At 50.7% G+C, this 15307-nt stretch overlaps 1 protein-coding gene across 2 annotated transcripts in view; it reads left to right on the plus strand.

Moving 5' to 3' along the window:
* The window catches only part of ERICH1 (glutamate rich 1), a 113084-nt gene that overhangs the window by 50027 nt on the left and 47750 nt on the right, over nt 1–15307 (plus strand). For both annotated transcript variants that reach the window (XR_003436209.1, XR_003436210.1), the window contains exon 6: nt 8277–8396. The gene's annotated coding sequence lies outside the window, so the exon portion shown is untranslated. The remainder of the gene's footprint in view (nt 1–8276; nt 8397–15307) is intronic.

Here is a 15307-nt window from a genome sequence, read left to right on the forward strand (position 1 = left end):
GTACCCCAGGGGCTGCCTCCTTGAGAATGGATGATGGTCCACTGTCTCCATGGAGCTGGAAACAAGACACGGCCACAGCCTGAAGTAGGACTGTGGGCAGCTTCCAGTCCATGCCTAAGATGGCCTTCGTCTCATTTCCCCCTCAGTGGAGATATAATCTGCTGCCACAACTGCTTTTCCCTCCTCCCCTGAGACGCAACATCAGTGAGGTCAGAGGCCCAGGAATTGTGTCACCTTCACCGCAGGGCTGAGGGGTCACTCTAGGCAGGTAACATCAACCTGCTGCTTCCTTTCCAGAACCTCTGACTGCCTCGGACGGGACACCTGCCTTTCTGATTCGCCAGGTTGTAATCCTTCCATTAAGGTGCCTATTAATTAATGACACGTGTTTGCCGGTATGAAAATAAATATTGACAGATTCATAATTTCCCATTAATTCTCAATATCCAATTTGTCTTTCAGTTATGCACAATTTACATCTTTTCCATGCCCAGCAAATGAATACACTATTGTTGGATTCTGGGGAAAACTTGTGATTTGCAGACAAGACTTAACCCTTTACTTGATTCTTTCTGGTCTCAGCACAGAATCCCTGTAAACTCTCCTCCTGTCAGCTCATTGGGTTTTACTTTGTCCGTTTCTCTGACCACACCCTAAAAGTACTGAGGAACAGGGGTGTAATTGAGCAGGTGGGATGGTCAGGGTTAATCAGTTTTGCGTATCATTCTAATTTCAAAGAGAAAAATGCCTCTTCTAGAAAAAAAATAAATCTTGTCTCTGTGTCAGTATAAATACGATAATCTGTTTCTCCCAGTGTGACTGAAGTTAGATGATAATTAGATCAACTTATCTTTTACAATAGTGCAAAATATCATTCAGTCTGAGTCATTTGTTTTCTGTAAACCATACCAATTAAGGCAGAAAGGAAGCTCTCGAGAATGTGAGGAATGCTCATCACAGTGAGATGGGGGGCGGGGGAAGCCCAGCGCTTTTCTGCATCCTGAGATCTCAGCCATTAGGAGAGGTGGTAGCAGTGTCTCCCTGCTGTTCCCCAGGCCCTGATGCTCAGTGTTTTCAGAAAAAACTGTCCTAGGTTCGCTCACACTCACTTGGCCGGTTCTGGATTTTCCTCTCCATGCAGCACTCGCTGTGCCCAGTTTCTCTAGGGAGCATGTGTTCTCATTCAGAGAATCTGGTGAAACATTGGGTCCCCTCCAAAATAAGAAGCACGCACAGAGCTGCCCCACCACACACACAGACACTGCACAGCTAAAGGGGTTGCAGACTCCCTGAAACCCACGCAGCGGTGGATTGATTGTCTACTTCTGCATGACAGATTACCACGAACTTAGTGGCTAAAACAATGTTCTCTATTGCCCCCCAGTGACCATGAGTCAGGCCCAGGCTTGGCCTGCTGTGTCCTGGGTTTGGGGCCTCATGGGCTGTGGGCAGAATTCTATTCCTGTGGTTGTGGGACTGAGGTCCTAGTTTTCTTGCTGGCTGCCAGCTGGGGCTACTTTCACCTCCCTGAGGCCCCCCAAGTCCCAATTCCCCCCACCCTCTTCCCACCTGGCAGTGACTCCTCTGAGGCCAGCAGGAGACCTGGGAAGGACCAGGTTCTGAAGGGCTTCCCCTGGTGGAGTCAGGCCGCCAGGTTGGCCTCCCTTTTGCTTCATTTAAAACCAACTGATTACAGGCCTTCAAGTCCTTTGTCCTTGCATGTGGCACTTGGCACTGACCCTTCTGGTACCTCCCTGGCCCATAGCACCTGGCACAGATCTTGCACTGGTCACTCAACAGACATTTCTTGAGGCAACCACTCAAGTTTTCCTTCCAGAGGACCTGCCGTCGGAATGTGGTTAGCTGCTGCCAGCCCTTCAGACCCACATCCTGCATAGACCAGATGTCTTCATTTACCGGGGTAGACTAGATGTCCTCATTTACCAGGGTAGACCAGATGCCCTCGGTTACCAGATGACCTTTATTACCAGGGTAGACCAGATGGCTTTCATTACTAGGGTAGATTAGATGACCTCTCTTACCAGGGTAGACCAGATGGCCTTGGTTACCATCACTGTATAGGCCCCATAGATGTTCAAATGGGGTCATGCAACCCCTTTCATTTTGCAAAAGAGAAGCTAATGACCAGAGAATTTAGGAGGCTTGCTCAATGTCACACAGCACTCATAAAGGTAGAAAGTAGAAAGTAAGATGAGGAAGGTGAAGGTGAGAATGTATAGGTGATATGTTTTCAGAATTCAGGTGGAGAGAAATTACCTTCATGGAGGAATCAAGGGAGAAAGATGGCTTCATAAAAGGTGATACCTGAGCTCCTCCCTAAAAGACAGATAGGATGAGGATGTGTGGAAATACAGGAGGAAGGCAGAGGGGCTGGGAGGTGACAGAACAGGTGGAAGAAGGGGTGCTTCCCCTGTCTTGTGACTGTTTTCTATCTGCACCAACACAGAGATATTTCAATCAGCAGCTATGCTGTTGACTCATAAAAGTGTCACACTTCTGCTGGAAATTATCCCCAAGAATGTCTCCTCTTCAGATTTAATCACCACCACCCATGCTGGAAATGTGCCTGTCCTAAAATAATAAATGTTTTCTTAAGGGCTTAGAACATTCCAACATGAATGTAGACAGCAACTGATGGCAACTGCCAGCAATCAGCCATGCAAGGCAGTTACCCCAGAGCAAACATCAAGTAAATACGTCTGCAGAAGTCACAAGGGCAGCCTCATCTCTTCATCCTCACAAACTCCACGGTATAATCCATTTTCTTACCTCAGTGATGTTCTCATTGCAAGTTTAGGTGCTCATCCAGTTTTTAATTATATTCATAATGGAGAATGAAGAAGAAAAAGGGAACTGACACTTCTTGAGCACCTACTGTGTGCCAGGCGTGATGAATCCCTTACATACGGTATCTTTCTATTCTTGAAATCCATTAAAGTTTTAACAGTTATTAGCATCCCCACTCTGTGGATGAAGAAATGTTTGCTTGACCTTAAGGTCACTATTGACCGCGAGTAATGAAACATTAGAATTTCCATCGCTAAAGCTAACTTGTGATCACCCTTTCTCATAAACGTACATATCAAACTCAGCCTCACTACTTAGCCAATTGTTTCCTTTTCCCTGCATCTGAGAATAGCCAGTGTCCATGACGGACATAGAGGCCCATAGTGTCTCCTGCCTGGCAATGATGTTATGAGGCCCAGAGCAGAGTAGGCACACAGCACGTGTGATCTGATCGTGCCTGCGTGCATATGATATCCTGGTCTTAGACAGTTGTCACTTTCTTTAGTGGCTTGGGAGCGTCCTGAAATGGCCTTTTGGACCCTGGCACCATCCTTGTACCTGACTGTCCCCCTAAATATGGCCCCATTAGTTGATGCACTTATCATCTGTGATTCAGAAACATCCCAGGGCTGTGTTGGGTGCTGGGCTACACGGATGAACAGGAGCCAGTGTCCCATTTGTGCCCTGGGGCCAGCCAGCTGCTGTGCATTGTTGCCGCATGGGTGAGTCATGACCAAAACCCCAGCAGATCAACAGGAGTGAGCGGGGTCTTCCACAGGTCTGAGTGGACGCTGACAGTACAGCGCCTGAGGGAGCGTCAGAGATAGTCCCTGGCAAGGCTGGCTTTGCTGCACTTGGCGCCAGGCTCGGACCTGAAAGGTTAATCCCAGCCCAGTGCTCCAGAGGAAAACCGGTGGAGGCCGTGCAGTGGATTGATTTTAAGGACTTTGTTTCGAGAACACTCCCAGCAGGAAAGGGCAAAGCCAGGTGAAGCGATGTAGCCAGAACCGAAGACGAGCCGCCAGAGAGCCAAGGTGACCACGACTCCAGCCAGCAGGACGGGGGCAAGTGTCCCGGAGCAGCCAAGGGTCAAGGCTGACGGCACCAGGGGAGTCCTGGGTCCGAGCAGGCTCAGGTGGCCCAGCCCCTACGGCACCTGCGCACAAGGCAGCCCCCCAGGCTGGCACCTTGGAGGCTCAAAGAACTCCCTGTTTATTGCTTTTAAGAAATGCTATTTTTATACTGTTAAAAATTAAAGCAATGCAAAAAAGTACAACTAAGGAAGTAAAATATTACTCCCTAAGTCCCACCACACAAAAACAAAGATGGTTAATTTTGCTGAACATGACAGGCCTGGAAGGATGATAGCCATGCTGATGGTTGGGAAGAATTTTATAATAAAAGACTCAAACGAAGATGAGTCTTTAAAACTGATAGACATTTCAGCTCATTTTACTTGAATTTATTAAGTAAAAGGTTATGTGTTCGAGGGAAGGAAACTGAAACCGTATTAAAGGAGGTGCTGAACTTTGTAAAAATATTTCTCCTCCCAAAGAATATTAGTTCCTAACGGATCCTTGCAGTAGCTCTTCCTGGGGGACTGAACCCCGCAAGGGAAGCCTTGTAACCTGGGGGGACTCTCTGGACATCAGAGAAATCAGGTGGCCAGTCGGCGTTTAGGAGAGGGGGAGGAGACCAACCACCATGCAGGACGGCCCTCGTGCAGTTTCCTCAGATGCCACCTGACCTGCAGGTGTTCCAGCGACAGGTATGCAGGTGAGAAAGCTGTTTACAGCGATCTGAGCTCAGCACCACCTCCGTTTTCATGTATAAACACAAGGCGGTTTTCACACAACTGCACTATTTCCTGCATATTTCAGGAGTGCCATGTCTGTCGTACACATGGGGGAGGTAGCACCTCATTTTGTGCCAAGAACTGTTCACCTTTTCTGAAAATCAATCCCCATGGCAACGTCAGTCGTGTTGCTGAGTCACCATCAGGTGGTGAGGGGGAAATACCGGGAGACCACGACCAAAGATGGGAAAAGGATTGTGCGCCAACGCTGCAGACAGATAGACTGCCCACCGCACGGTAGTGGCCGAGCCCTGTGTGGGGTGAACTGCCCCTTGCCCGCCTGCGGGATCTCTCACCCCGGCACATCCATCGGGGCTGCTTCGGGGATCCCTCATCTTATGGGTGCTGAAGAGGGGTGTTTGTGCTGCCTTTTAGGGGAAAGTCTGTTTTTCGGCAGAAAATGTGCTGGTGCAGGTGGGCAGTGTGTGGATCGTCAGTGCCACGTGGGCTGACAAGGGTTATACGGAGCCTGAAGACCTGGGCCAAGTCCAGAGCTGAAGACGGAGCCCAGGTCACCTTGTCACACCTGCGTCTCCAGCACTGAGGCCACGGATGAAATGCTGTGCGAAGCCCTCTTAAAACTCCTGGAAAAGAAAAGTCTGCACGTATGATTCCCCTTCCTGGTCATCTGTCCCCTGAAGACTCTGAGTGTGAACCCGAGGACTCCACGGAATAGATACCCCATTGCAGCTGTTGTTACGTGAAGGGTGATTTAATAGTATTGATTTGGCTGAAGTGGGCCTTGGCAAACTGACAATAGGAAAAGGACAGTTTCCTGCCCGCTCTGCTCATGAGTAGAACTTGGCCCACATTTAATCATTCGGAGCGAGCGGGGTGATGGCGGGTGAGGAAGAGGAAAAAGGGCAGCCTGGCTGCAGGGCCCAGGGATGGCAGGCCAGCCATCAGGATGCCTCACGAAGAAGCCGGCGTCTCCTGCGGGCCACCAGGTGCCAGACAGACGTTGATCCCCTCCATTCCGGAGGCTGAAGTCCTAGGCCACAAGCCTGGCCGGTCCCGTGGGGCCTCTTACTGGCCTGGAGACAAACCTTCTGTGTCTTCACATGGCCTTTCCTCTGTGGGGAGAGGGGACCCCAGCACCCCCATCAGAGCAGGATCCACCCTGTGACCTTATCGGACCTTAATCTCCCCCCAAAGTCACCCAGGGGTTAGGGCTCTCGCAGGTGCGTCCATATGGGCGGTGGGAGAACAGAGAAGAAAGAGGCAAACAGAGCACTGAGGCCCAGGAGGTGAGGAGGGGGGCTGGGGAAGAGAGGTCTGGTCCATGGTGCCCGGTGCTCAGAGAGGCTGGAAGGGGCTCTGGCTGCCCCACAGCAGAGGGGATGATGGAGCCTCTCCTCAGGGCTGGCCCACCACGCTTTCCGGGCCCATGAGTGACACCATGGAACCCCGAGAAGTCAGGGCAAGCCAGTCTCATTCTTTCCCGCCAGGCGAGGCCTGCACCCCTGGGGCTGAGAAAGCACAGCCCCTGGAGATGTGGTGCGGGCCCTCCCTCCATCTGCGATGCACGGCGATGCAGGTTGAGCCGTTGTGTTGTTCAAGCCAAGGGCAAATGCTGGTCCGCCTTAAGCACAGGGTCTTGGGTCCACAATTATGGGGTCAGGGCCGGGGTGGGGGCGAGTCTCCGCCACCGAATCCAGATGTGGAGCTCCCTACAGAGTCGGGGGAACTGTGGGCAGAGACTGAAAGAAGACACCCTCTCAAATAAGGGATAATTGTGCTCTTGGGAAGAAAGAGGAAGGACCAGCAGGCAGAATTCCCTCCATTTCATCCAGTCCTGAGCACCTGTGATGTCACAGCAGTAGCAGGAAGAGACAGAGCCAGGGATGTGGACAGCGCCGTGTTGCAGGGGAACCTACAGCAGGGTGCATGGGGCTCACGGGGCGCACCTGACATTCGGTCCTGGTTCAGACATTCTGGTGTCAGGACGGATGGAGACCCCCAGGCGGGGAGGAGCTGGGCGCTCGCAGGCCACCCAGCTGGGGGAGGGCGCAGATGCTCTGAAAAGGCTTGTTGTCCTTGTTCTCGAATGTTTGATTCTTTTTAGCCCAGCTGAGCAGCTTTTTGGTGGAGGGGCACACTAGCGTCATCAATGCAGATGAGAAGGAAAACAATGAAAAACACAATCGTGACAAGTTTTCGGTTGGCTGGCCCGGGGAGGGGAAATACGCAGAACCAAAAGTTTGCTTGGGGACTTCCCTGGCGGTCCAGTGGTTGAGAATCCACCTTCCAATGCAGGGGACGCGGGTTCAATCCCTGGTCTGGGAACCAAGATCCCACATGCCACGGGACAACTAAGCCCACGCGTGGAAACTACTGAGCCCGTGCACTCTAGGGCCTGCACGCCACAACTAGAGAGAAGCCCGCGTGCTGCAACAAGATCCCATGTGCTGCAACTAAGACCCAACACAGCTGAATAAATAAATAAATGTTGTTTTTTAATTATTTAAAAAAAAAGTTTGCTTGAACTGTTCTCACAAATCAGACTGCAAAGAAATTCAAACACTTAGCCACAAACAAAAACTTTGCTGATGAGGCTGTGAGGGATAAGAGGGTCACCGCGTGGCTGGTGGGAGACGCAGGGCACTGCGGAAGGTGGTCTAGAAATAACCCAGCAAGGGCTCGTGCCTAGGAACCCATCCTGAGTTTACATCTGCAATGGTTAAAGACAAATTATATTTATACACATACACGCATTATATGTTAAATACAGTATTGTGTATTACACGCAGCGTATATACAACGTTATATATGTGTGAGAGATAACTATGTTATATATTGTGTGATAGATAATGCGTACTGATAGTACTTGTTGCCAGTGATAAAATTCAGATCTTCACTTGAAACCTTGAATTTTGGAAACCTCATATCCATCACAATTATTGACATGATTTCATATTCCAGCTGCCACCAACCTTTAAGAAACATCGGGGCTTCCCTGATGGCACAGTGGTTAAGAATCCATCTGCCAATGCATGGGACATGGGTTCAAGCCCTGGTCCAGGAAGATCCCACATGCTGCAGAGCAACTAAGCCCATGCACCACAACTACTGAGCCTGTGCTCTAGAGCCCGCGAGCCACAACTACTGAGCCCGCGTGCCACAACTACGGAAGCGCGCGCACCAAGAGCCTGTGCTCCACAACAAGAGAAGCCACCGCAATGAGAAGCCCACGCACCGCAACGGAGAGTAGCCCCCACTCACCGCAACTAGAGAAAGCCTGCGTGCAGCAACGAAGACCCAACGCAGCCAAAAATAAATTAATTAAATAAATTTAAATTAAAAAAAAAGAAACCTCAACTTGCTGAGGTTGGCTGTTGTATAAAAAGCATCCATAATTATCAGGAAGGAATATTAACATACTCCTTCCTCTCTCTTCCCATTCTATAGTCAATTTGCTAAAGAGTTTGTTTTGAAAAGTATAGTTATTTTTCACTGAAATGCATTATTTGTGTTAACATATGAGGGGTTTATTATTGTTCTTTTAAAATGAATGAATACATGTTTTTAAATTTCTGTTTAATTTCTAGTGTGGTAAATGTTTATAGTCATACACACACAAGCACAGCTCACAGTGTCCTCAATACCTTTCCAGCATGTCAGGGGCTCCTGAGAGGCAGAGTTTAACAATGACTGCTGCCCACCTTCTGCCCGGAATTAACGAGGCTCCTTGGAGAAATGGCCGGTTCCAGGCGTGGAGCAGGAAAAGTACAAGGTGAGTCCAGAGTATCTTGTTCCAGGAAGCAAGTAAATGCTCAAAAATGTAAAAGGACTTATCAAAATGACAGAAAAGCCAGCTTCAAGAGTCTCCCAGTGGCCAGATTTGGAAAAATGTAAGCATTAAAGAGAGCAATGACGTAACCCTAAGGAAAGCATGGGGAGGGAGGTGGGGAGGAGGAGATCTTTTCTCTCCCCCTCTGCTCTCCGCAGGGAGGTCGGGGTGGGGCTGAAAGTTCCAACCCTGTAATCACAGGAGGGTTCCTCTGGCCACCAGCCCCCATCCTGAAGCCCTGGGGCCTCACCAGCAGTCACCTCGTTACTTATAAAAAGTCGCTCATCACTCTGGAGAATCTGAGGCTCTTGTGTCAGGAACTTGGGACGGAAACCAAATGTTACCTCTCACCCGCTGCAGTCCCAGCAATCCACCCTGTCCTTGGGCTCATCAGGAAGAGGGTCTCACAGGGGCGGGACAGACCGATGTGGCCAAAGGTCAGAATTATTTTCCCCCCTGCCCACAATTTGGGGAGAACAGAGATGGGCTCTTCCTCAGAGCCAGGCCTGCCTGGAGGGGGCGTCGTGCACAAAGGTCCTGAGCCTGCCCGTTTCTTGGGGCACCTGTCCTCACAGGAGGAGTGGCCAAGGGGCCTGGTCGGACGCCAGGTGTGAACGCAGACAGCCATAGACCAGACGTCCCCCACCCTCCCTCCTTCTAGGTCACATGGGGCCCCAGCCCACCATGCTCGATGGGAACAGGCTAAGGGTTCAGTTGTGCTCGGGACAGACGTGAGTGTCTTGTGCAGAAGCTGGACCGGTCAGCTGTCCCCGATGCAAATGCAAGGCTGACGGGAATGGACGTCGTGGAAGAAAGCTCAGAATTGGTGTTCAGATGTTTACAGACAGCTCGCTCTCCCTCTGAAGTCCTCCCAAAACACAGTGAAGAGGTTTTTTAAAGGCACAAATTCACGACTTACAGTGATGGGGATGGCAGACCTGGAAAATCTAGTCCTGGTCTATTGGTGCAAAAAACAAGAAGCAACACAGTTTACTCAGAAGAATAGCCCATGTTATGAGCTGATTGTCCCCGCTGCCACCCCAAATTCATCTATGGTGTTTTATTACAGCAACTTGCTATGGTCTGAATGTTTATGTCCCTCGAACATTCATGTATTGAATCCTAGCCCCCATGTGATGGTTTTGGGGGGGACATTTTGGGAGGTCATGAAGGTAGAGCCCCCATGAATGGAATTAGTGTCCTTCTAACAGAGACCCCACAGGGCCCCCAGCCCTTCCTCCACGTGAGGACACAGGGAGAAGACGCCATCTATGAACGAGGAAGCTCTCACCACTACACCTTGCTGACACCTTGATCTTGGATGTCCAGCCTCCAGGACTGAGAAGCAGACATCTGTTGTTTATAAGCCCCCAGTCTGTGGTACGTTGTTACAGCAGCCTGAACAGACTAAGACACAGCCCAAGCTGACTAAGCCCAGACGCTCAAGATTTGGCAACATCAGGTTCTGTAGAGAAGGTGAAGGTCACCACTGAAATAAGGAGGATCCTTTAATGGTCAGTTAAGAGGTTCTGACCCCTGAGGCCCCTCCGCAGCTCTGTGCCGCCCAGTGACTGCACCTTTCTTATCCCTGCAAAGACGGAGCTTGAGTCTCTGGAGGAGAAAAAGCAGAGGTTCCCTGGATGGAACCAGGTGCAGCTAAGAGCAAGGCTCCCATCCTGACAACATGGCATCAGGGTGTCTCCCTTGTTCTCTGCTTGCAGCGCATCCCTCAGGCCACTTCCTCATCACACCCCAGGGCTCCCAGCTAGTCCCCAGCTCTGCCAGCCCCCAAACTTGTCCTTCATGGCTCTTACCACGTCTAACTGTGTGTGTGTCTGTGTGATGTCCCACTATGCCCGCCTGCAGATGCCAGGGCCCTCCAGGAGGTCTGCTGTTTACATTCTGTCCTCAGTACTGTGGTCGGGGGGTTGGTGCACAGCAAGACTCGATGAACCTTACTGAGTGGATGAGTGGTTGGAGGCCGGGGACTCAGTGCAGGTCGTGTGGAGGGAGGGCAGGGCTCGAGGGGCTGTGGACCAGAAGAAGGAGACAGGAACCAGGAGCTGAGAGTAACAAAAACAGGACGGGCAGTCAAACCCGGGAGGACCGTCCGTTCCAAAGCACTGGAAGCAAACTGCACAGAAATCCCAGAGCTGAGCACACAGAACTTGTAAGTCTCATGGGAGAAAAAACAAAAGCAACCAGGAGAGTTTAGACAGCTGGGTCGGGCCAGGTGTTGGAGAGGGTGTTGGGCTGTGCACGGCTGCAGGACGGGTGGGCAGGACAGGACAGCCTGGAGAGGGTCCAAGCACTACTTTAAACAAGCACAGGCCTCGCTTATGACTCTGCCGCTCTGCCTTCAGGCGCGTCACTCAAGGAGGTTCACGTGGGTCCTTGAGCTCATGCACGAAGATCCTCGCGTTGGCGCTGCTGGTGGTGGCTGCAAGCAGGAGGCTGCTTGGCGTCCACCTACGGACCAGGCCATAGTGTGCGTGTTGAAAGCGACAAATCAGATGGACATGTAGCCTCACAGGTGGAGTGCTAAGAGGAAAAGTAAGAAACGTTTTCATAAAAATGCATGCTCGTAAAACAATAGCAGAAATTTTGCAAGAATGTGTTCAAGTAAAAAGACACATGGTAGAGAGGGGAGAGGGAGTGGGGAAAAGAGGATGAATGACAATAGCCAGAGAGCTCGCACACAGCAGGAGGGGTCATGTGGGGTAAAGTGAGCAGCATGATTAATTCAGCAGCTGGGGTCCTAGAAACAAAGGAGCAACCAACCAACCACACAACCAACTAAACCAACCAACAACACAGCCACTCAACCAGCCAGTCACACAACCAACCAACCATACAACCAACTAAACCAACCAACAACAYAGCCACTCAACTAGCCAATCAATCACTCAACCAGCCAATCACACAACCAAGCAACCACACAACCAACTAAACCAGTCAACAACACAGCCACTCAACCAGCCAATCACACAACCAACTAACCACACAACCAACTAAACCAACCAACAACACAGCCACTCAACCAGCCAATCAATCACTCAATCAGCCAGTCACACAACCAATCAATCACACAACCAACTAAACCAACCAACAACATGGCCACTCAACCAGCTAATCACACAACCAATCAACCACACAACCAACTAAACCAACCAGTGACACGGGCGCTCAACCAGCCAATCACACAACCAATCAACCACACAACCAACTAAACCAGTTAACAACACAGCCACTCAACCAGCCAGTCACACAACCAACCAACCACACAACCAACTAAACCAACCAACAATACAGCCACTCAACCAGCCAATCACACAACCAACCAGCCAACCACACAAGCAAATATGCAACCAACCACACAACACAACCACACAACAAACAGCACAACCAGACAACCCACCTCAACGAAGAAAAGAGTGCGCTACTCGATGTAGGTGGGTATTTGGTGCACCAGAGCCTCATAATTTGAAATGTGAAATCCGCACTTTGTAAAAATTGAAGTCCATGTGAGTGAAGGGCAAAAGAAAACTAACGAAATTCATATTAGATTTTTTAAATGTCAAAAGATTCTGAGACTCCTGGCTATGCTAATACACACATAAATTTCTCTGCAGGGTTAATTATTATTTGCTGTGTTTGATTCACTTACAGCATGCCTGCAGCTTTGGGGTGTGTGAATGTGAGAATAAAATAGAATTTATTACAGTAAGTCACAGAGTGCAGTCTCCTGTCTAGAGACACAGAGGCCTAATCTGTTAGAAAATCTAGGCCAAGACGAATAGCAGAGCCTGTGCTGCTTCTCTTGCTGAGAACGTGCACGTGTGCCTCAGACCAGGGCTCACGCCGAGGCCCAGCTGCAGCCCAGGCTCTGCAGGGACAGCCTGGGAGCACGGAGAGCAGATGGTGTCTGGTTTCCTGGTTTGCAGCCTTCTCAGCGGCCTGATGTGACCGTGCCTGAAGGGAATCTGTAACTAACGGGAACTAAAACACCACATCGGCCAAGTTGGCAAATTGTTGACTCTTTAAAATATGTTCCATCAGATGCCACTCATGTTTTCAATATGCATTCTCTTTTTTTTTATAAGATGTATGTTAGCTATGCATGTACCGTTTTGAATGAGGAAAAAATCAACCTTTATTCATAAAATTACTAATCGGCATTGAAAAGGGGACTCAGGGACCCACATTTCAGTACATGAACAAGAGGGAAGAAGTCAGACGTTGCAGAGACATCTTGGTGAGACGCCCCAGAGACCCCACACGAGCTGGGTGGCTGCAGCCGAGCTGCGTTCTGGGGCAGGCGGTATCGTTCCTGAGTTTTCTCAGCAGTTTGTCTTCTGCTTTCCCCTCTCTCCCAACTTGCAGAGGTTTGCTTTGTGCCCCAGAGATTTTTCCTGCCCTTGCTCTGTGGTAGCCCTGTGGTAGAGCCTGGGAGGGGCCTTGTCGGAGGGGAGGGGACGCAGGGGACATGGGTGGGTGTGGGTGGCGGAGAGAGCCAGGAAGAGCTGGAGTCATGTCTGGAGACCCGGCAGCCAGCGTGCCCTGCGGCCCGGCTCCTCCGTGGGCAGAGGGGCGGCACCAGGGCTGCAGGTGCAGCCTGAGCCTGGTCTCTGGAGGACGCTCGGTCTTACACATTCATGCCCCGCAGGCCTTCACGAGGATCCCAAGTGCACAGGAAGTGCTTGTTGAGGATACAGGGGAGGGAAAACGCTTTTCTTCTCGGCTCCCGGGTTCTGCGCTGGGGCCCGGAAGCTAAACCTGCAAAAGACAGATTGACAAGAGGAAACAAAAGTCTCCTAAGAGGTGATCACACACACACACGCACACACACACACGTGCATGCACGCACAAACACGCACACACACGCACGCACATGCACACAGACACCCACGTGCACACGCACACAGACATGCACACACAGACACAAACATGCACACAGATACATGCACGCTGACACAGACGCACGCAGATGCGCAGAGAGACACTCAGATGCGTGCACACACGCACATACGCAGACACACACACACTCGGGAAAATCCAGCGGTGAGGAGCTCAGAGGGGTGGTTAGAACTCGACTCATTTGAGCAAAGCACAGGGGATTTGCAGAGAAGTGACAAGACAAGGAAAGGGCAGCAACCTGGGACGGAGAGCCTATGGGGAAACAAGTGCAGATAAGGAGAGCGTATGTTTGCCGTATAGATTCCTCTGTGCCTCCCTGGGCTGGAGAGAGTCTGGATGTGTCTCCAGGGATGAAGAGTCTAGGAGGCGTCCTCTTCCTGCTATGGGGGTGGAAGACACATTACAAGTGGACATTTCTGTCCTGCTTCTAGGAAAGTGGGGGCAGGGAGCCGCTGCTCCCCAGTCGCCTTCAGCTCACAATGGCCCTCGTGCCAAAGAAACCAGTGCTGGGGGGTGGGGGGAGGCGTGTTCTGCCCCTGGGTCTCCTGGCTCCTCCTGGGCTCTCCTGGGGTGGGGGGGCAGGCTGGCCGTGGGGTCTTGGGCAGTAAGTCTGCACCGCCCAGCATTCCCTGAAGGCCTTTCAAGAAGCCCAGAGGACTTTGGGCAAAAGACAGAAACTTAAGATAAAAGTAATATATCTTCTGGGAAAACCAAACTACAAGGGGAGCCTCTTGGAAAAGCAGGAGTCTGCGCTGTCAGAGAGACGAGTGAGGCTTTGTGCAGATCGTTCTGACTGGATGTAGGCAGGACCAGGGGAGCCTTGCAGGAGGAGACGTGGGGATCAGAAACAGGAGGGAAGGCCTCCCCCATGAGAGGATAGGAATTAGGTCAGCAAAGGCGATGAGGTGAGAGGCTGCAGCTCCCTTGATGGAATTAAAACAAGTGCAGAGGGCTTCCTTGGTGGCACAGTGGTTAAGAATCCACCTGCCAACGCAGGGGACACGGGTTCAAGCCCTGGTCCGGGAAGATCCCACATGCCGCGGAGGAGCTAAACCCGTGCACCACAACTACTGAGCCTGTGCTGTAGAGCCAGCGGGCCAACACTACTGAAGCCCGTGTGCCTAGAGCCCGTGCTCCGCAGGAAGAGAAGCCACTGCAATGAGAAGCACGCGCACCGCAAGGAAGAGTAGCCCCGCTCGCTGCAACTAGAGAAAGCCCGCGCACAGCAACAAAGACCCAACGCAGCCAAAAAGTAAATAAATAAATTTATTTTTTTTTAAAGTGCAGACACAACACCCTCCCCGTACAATTAATCAGACAATATTATTAAATTATCGTTTGAATAATCTTTGAAAAAAGGTCTTGAGATGTAGGATGCTTTAAGGGTCAAACTATTAACCTTTTACCAAGTAATTAAGGCCATCAAGTTATAACTGTATGTAAATGTAATGGTGCTTTGCATCCATTTCCTCCAAGATTAGACTTGGGGGTTTCTTCTTTTTTTTTTAATTTTAAATTTTGAAAGTGATGCCTGTCAACCCTGTTATATTTACCCAAGGGATGTACTGAACAGCCCATCCTTTTTGTCCTTGTTAACTACAAACACATTTAGACCATGCTGAGGCCTCTTTCCTTCACAAGAATTAATTCCAGGAAACTTGAAACTGAACTCTTGGTCAGGCTCCAGCAGATGGCCCACCAGCGTCCAGTGGTGTATCTGTTTTAATGTAAAACCACAGAGTGGAGCAGATGTTCGTCCCCTGCCTCCCCTGTCAGGGGTTGAGGAAACGTCAGCCACACCCAGAAACGAGGAGCTGGGGCTGCCTCGGGGGAGTGACAAGGGTGACAGGGGCAGACGTCAGGCCAGACCCTGAGCACGGCGGAAGACGTGAATGGACTGTTCTGCAGGGCCTTGTCCAGTTTCACATTTCCCTCAA

This window comes from Aethalodelphis obliquidens, unplaced genomic scaffold, assembly GCF_003676395.1.
Source record: "Aethalodelphis obliquidens isolate GAN/ISIS:26980383/991018 unplaced genomic scaffold, ASM367639v1 scaffold25, whole genome shotgun sequence".
Taxonomy (NCBI): Eukaryota; Metazoa; Chordata; class Mammalia; order Artiodactyla; family Delphinidae; genus Aethalodelphis; species Aethalodelphis obliquidens.